The sequence below is a fragment of the Sapajus apella genome, unplaced genomic scaffold, assembly GCF_009761245.1.
Source record: "Sapajus apella isolate SASKATOON/1434 unplaced genomic scaffold, GSC_monkey_1.0 scaffold14, whole genome shotgun sequence".
Classification (NCBI taxonomy): Eukaryota; Metazoa; Chordata; class Mammalia; order Primates; family Cebidae; genus Sapajus; species Sapajus apella.
In genome coordinates this window covers 19,753,972-19,761,488 of record NW_022436954.1, presented here as the reverse complement: position 1 = coordinate 19,761,488, position 7,517 = coordinate 19,753,972, and the positions used below count along the sequence as shown (strand labels likewise).

General features: G+C 48.6%; 1 long non-coding RNA gene across 1 annotated transcript in view; it reads right to left on the bottom strand.

Moving 5' to 3' along the window:
- Positions 1–4,118: 4,118 nt before the first annotated feature.
- Positions 4,119–7,517, bottom strand: part of LOC116555103 — a 19,062-nt gene continuing 15,663 nt past the window's right edge. The window contains exon 2 of the long non-coding RNA XR_004270373.1: positions 4,119–4,202. This is a non-coding gene — a long non-coding RNA (uncharacterized LOC116555103). The remainder of the gene's footprint in view (positions 4,203–7,517) is intronic.

Here is a 7,517-nt window from a genome sequence, read left to right as displayed (position 1 = left end):
AGCAGTGAACGATGCACGAATCTGGCAGCCCCAGAATCACAGCAGATTCAGAGAGACTCCAGGGGTGCCTCATGGTCAGAACAAATTTATAGACCAAAAAAGGGAAGCGATGTACAGAAATCAGAAGTGAGGTACAGAAACAGGTGGATTGGTTACGGCATTTGCCTTATCCGAACACAGTTTGAATACTCGACAGTCCGTGAGTGGTTGAGGTATGGCTGCTGGGATTGGCTGAGACTCAGCTATTGTTACAGGTGCATACTTCTAAGCTAGGGTTTCAATCTTGTCTGCCTATTAAGCTATGTTACAGTTTGTCCACGAGGACTCAAATATAGAAGTAAGGAGTCCTTCTCAGGCCACGGTTAGTTTGCTTTAACAGTGGATAGGTACCCCCTTGAGGAAGATCACAGACGTGGATCTTCCTGGGTTCTGATGAAGATCCCAGAGGCCTCCCAACGCAAGGGTGAGTTTCTGTTGGTCCCCGGGGGCAGCGAGCCTGATAGGACATCTTTCACTGGCTTTCTCCACTTCCCCCACTGGTGTCTCTTCAGGTTACCTCCCAAATAAGTGACTTGCACTTGAATTCTTAGAGTTTTCTTCTGGGGTAACTTGAGCGAAGACAAGGGCCTGCTGTGTGCCAGACACCGTGGTAAGCATAGAAAAAAAGGGATTTAAAAAATAACTAATGAACTCAGTTCCTCCCTCATGAGTTTGCAGTGAAAGGCACAAGGCAGGCAGGGAAAGAGGCAATCCGGAGACTGGGGTAAATGGCTGTACCCCAGGAAAGACCCCAGCACAGCCTGGGAAAGGAAGAGGGCTAAGAACGGTTTCTAGGGCCGGGTGCAGTGGCTACACCTGTAATCCCAGCACTTTGGGAAGCCAAGGCAGGTGGATCACTTGAGGTCAGCAGTTCGAGACCAGCCTGGCTAACATGGTGAAACTCTGTCTCTGTGAAAAAATACAAAAAGTAGCCAGGCATGGTGATGTGTAATCCCAGCTACTCAAGGAGGGGGAGCTGAGGCAGGAGAATCATTTGAACCTGGGATGCAGAGGTTGCAGTGAGCTATCATGTCACTGCACTCCAGCCTGGGCCACAGAAGACTCCGTCTCAAAAAAAAAAAGAACAGTTTCTAGGAGGGGGACAGTTAAGCCAGTGCTGATGATGGAGAAAGGAATGAGCTCCAGACAGAAGTCCTAAAGAAAACGAATGGGGAGCCGCTGACATTGTTCAGGCTGGGTATAACATGATTGGACTGATACTTCACAAAAACCGTCCTGGCAGTGCTGCAGAGAAGGGACCGTGGGGACAAGGATGAAAGCTCCGTGTCCACCTAGGAGGCTGGTGCAGGACTGCTGATAAGGAGACAGATAAAGCACCAGTAGGTAGGGCCCAGGCACTGGGGCTGGGCAGAAGATGAAGGATGAGAGGAAGGTTCATGCAGGACGGTTGCAGGGACCTGATGATCACTGAGCCGCAGAGGCTCAGAGAGGCCAAGGCTTCAAGCGGATTCCCCTGTTTCTGACTTCGGAAGTGGGGAGATGGTGCTGCCATTCTCTGCAACATAAAACACAGGGGAGGAGTGGGTTTGAGGGAAAGATGATGGCTTTAAGTTTGGACATAGTTTTGAGGTGCCTGCAGGCCAGTGGTTCTCAGACAGTGGAGCCCAGACCAACAGCATCAGCAACACTGGGAACTTGTTAGAAATGTACATTCTCAGGCTCTGCCAAGTCAGGAGCTCTGTGGGTGGGCCCAGGAATCTGAGTTTTGTTTTCTTTTTGTTTGCTTGTTTGTTTGTTGAGACGGAGTCTCACTCTGTCGCCAGGCTGGAGTGCAGTGGCGTGGTCTCAGCTCACTGCAACCTCCGTCTCCTGAGTTCAAGAGATTCTCCTGCCTCAGCCACCCAAGTAGCTGGGACTACAGGCATGCACCACCACACTCAGCTAATTTTTGTATTTTTAGTAGAGATGGGTTTCACCAGGTTGGCCAGAATGGTCTCCATCTTTTGACCTTGTGATCCACCCACCTCGTCCTCCCAAAGTACTGGGATTACAGACGTGAGCTACCACACCCAGCAGAATCTGGGTTTTAATAAACTGTCTAGCCCTCCGGCAAGCGGTGTCCTGCCAAATGCTTAGCAACTGGCCCTCCAGGGATAGGAGAAGCCCTGATGGGTGGTGTTTTCTAATTCCTGGGGTGCCAATCCCACCATGGCTGATTTCAAACTACCAATCTGGCATCCCTAAACATGCATCGCTAAACGGGGAGTTGAAAAGAGGTGCACAAAGCTGTCTCTTGCAGCAGCAGCAGTGTGAACGGTCTCCAGGTGATCGTGATGCACACCTGTGCCCCAGAACCACTGCTGAAAGCCAATTGCACGAATGTATCTGGGAGGCAGGAAGACGTATGGGTCTAAAGCTCAAGAGAGAGAACTGGGAGCCAGAAAAGGGCTGTGGAAATGTCAGTGTATATACAACCACCTACCAGAAAAACACGGAGAGTGCAAAAATGAATACAACTCAGTCCCTGCCCCCAAGAAGCAGGCAGTCACATGGGGAGAAAGACAGGCAAACAGGCACAGCAGAGGGAACAGGGGCTGTTCCCAGGAAGAATGGTGGGGGCACAACGGAGGGGTGATCCCCTCAACCTGGGGAGGTCAGAGAAGTTTCTTGGAGGAAATGGCAGGAGCTGGGTCTTTAAACACAGGAAAGGGAGGGGATTAGGCAGGCCGGGAAGTGGGAGCCCAGCGTCCCAGGTGAAGGAAAGGCAGAGTGGAGGGAAGAACAAAGTGTCTGCAGGGGCTTGTGGGGAAGTGTGCTGATCCATGGGGAACGAGGCCCAGTGGTATGAGGTCCAAGAAGCCAGGAGAGAAGGGCCCTGGGCTCAGAGCTGATGAATCTGAACTTTATTTTAGAACATAATGAGAAATCATTCAAAAATGTGGAGCAGTGCAGGGTTATAATCATGTTGGAAGACTATGAAGGTTCTAATGCCCTCTCCTGGATCATTGCATCCTATTGCCACTGTCATTTCCTGTGCAATCTCCCAACACCAATTCCCCTCCCCAGAACTCTCACCTTGGCTCCCGCCGGGCTACTTCTTATCCTGCGAGGCTCAGCCAAGGGTCACCTCCTCCAAGCGGCCCTCCGTGGCTGTGACGTGACTTGAAATTGGCTTCCTCAGTCCTGTCTGTCACAGCAGCCCGTCCATCTCCTTGCTATAGATAGCACTAGCCACCAGCAATAATGATCTTAATTGTTTCTGTGGGGAAAGTAAAAAGTCATTACGTTTCAGTTCCCATAACTGAACTGTAACTGAATTCAACTTTGTCCTCCATGTCCTCTTCTGACTCTCTCCCAGGCCAGGATATTGGGTTCAATTTCATAGATGTCTTTCAGCTCAACTTAAATATTATCTCATTCACTGTTCTGTTCAGAGTGTGGTTACTTTAAGAAAAATAGTTGGCCGGGTGCGGTGGCTCAAGCCTGTAATCCCAGCACTTTGGGAGGCTGAGGCGGGCAGATCACGAGGTCAAGAGATCCAGACCATCCTGGCCAACATGGTGAAACCCCGTCTCTACTAAAAATACAAAAATTAGCTGGGCGTGGTGGCGTGCACCTGTAGTCCCAGCTACTCAGGAGGCTGAGGCAGGAGAATTGCTTGAACCCGGGAGGTGGAGGTTGCAGTGAGCCGGGATTGTGCCACTGTACTCCAGTCTGGCACCTGGCAACACAGTGAGACTGTCTCAAAAAAAAAAAAGAAAAATAGTTATTCAGAGTTTTCTTCCCCATTCTCCTGTTCTTATCTTTCTTTTCAACTGGCATCTGGACACAAGGGTAAAGCACGCACATCTGAGTGATCGGGAGCAGGACTGGAGGGGAAGAAGGGGCCAGAGGGGAGTTTCTCAATGCCACCCTTCGGTCTTCGTTGGTCCCATCTGCAGCAAGGTGAGCCTGGCTGCCCCAGGAAGCCGACTGCTGCTGCTGGTGACAGCAGAGCGCTTTGCCACCACCTTTAGCAAAGAGGCCTTTGTCCAGACTCCTGGCCTCTTCCTTCTCCCTGAAGTGCTATTTCCTCCTCCTGTCTGGAAGGATCCCCCTTCATAGCACATCTTCCTTTCGCAGTGAACTTCTTGGTTCTGGGCAGTTTCTCTCTCTCCTTCCCTAGGCTATCGGCTTCATGGTTCAGGCTTAATGATGGAATACTGCAAAAGAAAAGAGAGTAGGGAGAGGCAAATTATTGAAAAGGAAGACACATCAGAATTTTCTTTTTTTTTTTTTTTGAGAAAATGTCTCCCTCTGTTGCCCAGGCTGAAGTGCAGTGGCATGATCTTGACTCACTGCTACCTCCGCCTCACAGGTTCAGGTGATTCTCCTGCCTCAGCTTCCCGAGTAGCTAGGATTACAGGCACATGCCACCAGGTTTGGCTAATTTTTGTATTTTTAGTAGAGGTGGGGTTTCACCATGTTGGCCAGGCTGGTCTTAAACTCCTGACCTTAGGTGATCCTCCCGCCTTGACCTCCCGAAGTGCTGGGATTACAGGTGTGAGCCACTGTGTCTGGCCCATCAGAAATACTTCAAAACCATTTTCTTGGCTGCATTTATCTGCTAATTGGCTGTCTCCATCACCAGGACAGAAGCTTCCTGAGGGCTGGGGCTTTTCTTATTCACAATCCCGTCTTCCTCACCTAGTAGAGTACCTGGTGCTATGTAAATGTAGCTAAATAAATAAATGAAGATGTGAAATGGTTACATTTGTCTTTGAGAGTGGCTGATTGATTTTTTTTTTAAAGGTTGAGCTTGGAGATGTGGAAACACGAGGCTGGACTAAGGTTGTAAACTGAGGTGGGTAACAACAATGGGATGGAGCTTTATTAAGAACTGAGGCATAGACAGCAAGAAAAAAAATAGACACGATCATCATCAAAATTAAAAACTTTCATGCATCAAAGGACACTACCAGCAGAATAAAAAGACAACCCACAAAATGGGAGAAAACATTTGCAAATCACATATCTAATAAGAAATTGATACCCAGAATATATAATGAACTCCTGAAACTCAGCAACAAAAAACCAGACCAATTAAAAAATCGTCAAAGAACACGAATAGACATTTCTCTAAGAAAACATACAAATGGCCCATAAGCACATGAAAATATTGCTCAATATCAACTCACCACCAGAGGAATGCTAATCAAAACCACAATGAGTTACCACTTCACACCCATTAGGATGGCTATTATAAAAATAACAAGCTGGGCAAGGGGGCTCACACCTGTAATCCCAGCACTTTGGGAGGCTGAGGCAGGCGGATTACCTGATGTCAGGAGTTTGAGACCAGTCTGGCCAACATGGCAAAACCTTGTCTATACTAAAAATACAAAAATTAGCCAGGCGTGGTGGCAGGTGCCTGTAATCCCAGCTACTCAGGAGGCTGAGGCAGGAGAACTGATTGAACCCAGGAGGCAGAAGTTGCAGTGAGCCAAGATTGCACCACTGCACTCTAGTCTGGGTGACAGAGCAAGATTCCATCTCAAAAATAAATAAATAAATAAATAAAATAAAAACAACAGAATCCCAACAGAAAACAATAGGTGTTGGGTGAGGATATGGAGAAATCGGGACCCCTGTACATGGCTGGAGGAATAGTGCAGTCATTATTGAAAACAATTTAGCAAGTCCTCAAAAAATTCAACATAGAATTACCATCCGATACAGCAATTCCACTTCTAGAATTGTGTTTCCAGAAGAATTAAAAGCAGGGACTTGAATAGCTATTTGTACACCATGCACATGGCACCATTATTCACCATAGCCAGAAAGTGGAAACAGCCTGCGTGTCCAGACGCAGTATATTCATACAACAAAATATGACTTAACCTTGAAAAGGAATGAAATTCTGAGACATGCTACAACCTGAATGAATCTTGAAGATCTTATGCTGAGTAAAATAAGCCAGACACTAAAGAACAGATATTGTGTGATTCCTCTTATACGAGGTACCTAGAATATTCGAAATAGGGACAGAAGATAGAATAGAGATGACCAGGGGCTGGGAAAAGAGAGAAATGGGGAGTTATTGTTTAATTGGTGCTTAGCTTCAGTATGGGATGACGAAAAGGCTCTCAAGACAGATGGCGGGGTTGGTTGCTCAACAGTGTAAATGCACTTAACGCCACTGAATTGTACACTGATAAATGGTCAAGAGAGTTTATTTCATGTTATCTATATGTTACCTCTATCAAAGTGTAAGGCTGGTTGCCTCGCCAGGAGTTCGGACACACCCATCTCCCTCCCTGCTTGAAAATTACATTATCAGAATATGCCCATCATCTAGCTCCGCCTTGGAAATCCCCTCTGCACTCAGCACCTAGCCCACCTTGGAAATCCCCTCTGCACTCAGCACTTAGCCCGCTCACCGGAAATCCCACCTACCTACCAATAGCAGCTCAGCTCGTCCACATCCTGTTTCTCCTAATCCAATCATACGCCTTCACTCCCTATAAAACCCCACTCCTGAGAGGAGTCAGGCGCGACTCCCCTGGCCCCTTTCCCCGGGATCACAGAACCTCACCAGGGAGCTGAATAAATTGGCATCTAATTTTCTTGTGCTGGCCTCAGTTTCCTCGTTTTTAACTCGGCAATAAACCTACAGAGAATAAACTTTACAAGTGGTGCCAAAACCCGGGAAGAAGTTGTACAACCCCTCCTTGGGGAAACTGGCTCCTCCACCCAGAGCCGGACCAGGGAACCACTCCACCGCAAGGTAAGACTTCTGTTACCCACAACCTCTCCCGCTGCCTGCCTCGTGGACTCCCTGCTCGCTATCGCAGCTGCGTCAGGGACTGCTTCTCGTTTCTCACCGTGGGCCCGGGGCCCCGGTCTCGTCTCGAGGACCTGAGCATAGAGGAGACGTCCCTACGCTCTTGTCTTCTCCCCATGAGGGGATTCCGGGGTTCAGGAATTTGAGGGAGATGTCCCCACCTTCCTGAACCCTCTCGTATTCTCGTGGACTCCCTGCTCATAACCGCAGCTGCGTCAGGGACTCCTTCTTGCTTCTCGCTGTAGGCCTGGGGCCCACGGCCTCATCTCGAGGACTTGAGCGTAGAGGAGATGTCCCTACTCTCTTGTCTTCTCCCCGTTTGGGGATTCCGGGGATCAGGAATTTGAAAGAGACATCCCCATCTTCCTGAACCCTTTCCGGTGTTTGGCAGGGTAGTCCGGGACACCTTCCAAACATCTCCGCAGCAGCGGCCAAGGTTTAGGTATTCAGAAGCCCCGTTTGTAAACCCAAGCCCTGCCTAACAGCAGGACCAAATCTCCGGCTTATGGTACTAAAATGTCTATCTCAAATTCTCAGATCAGCCCTTTTGGCATATAAGCTCTCCTTAATTAAGTAACTCTGTTTTCTTTCTTCCTCCTCCTCTTCTACTGAGGCCTCTCTCTCTCTTCTTCTTTCTTGTTATAATTGTTACATTGTTACAGCCAACACCCCCACACCCCCCCATCCCCCCATC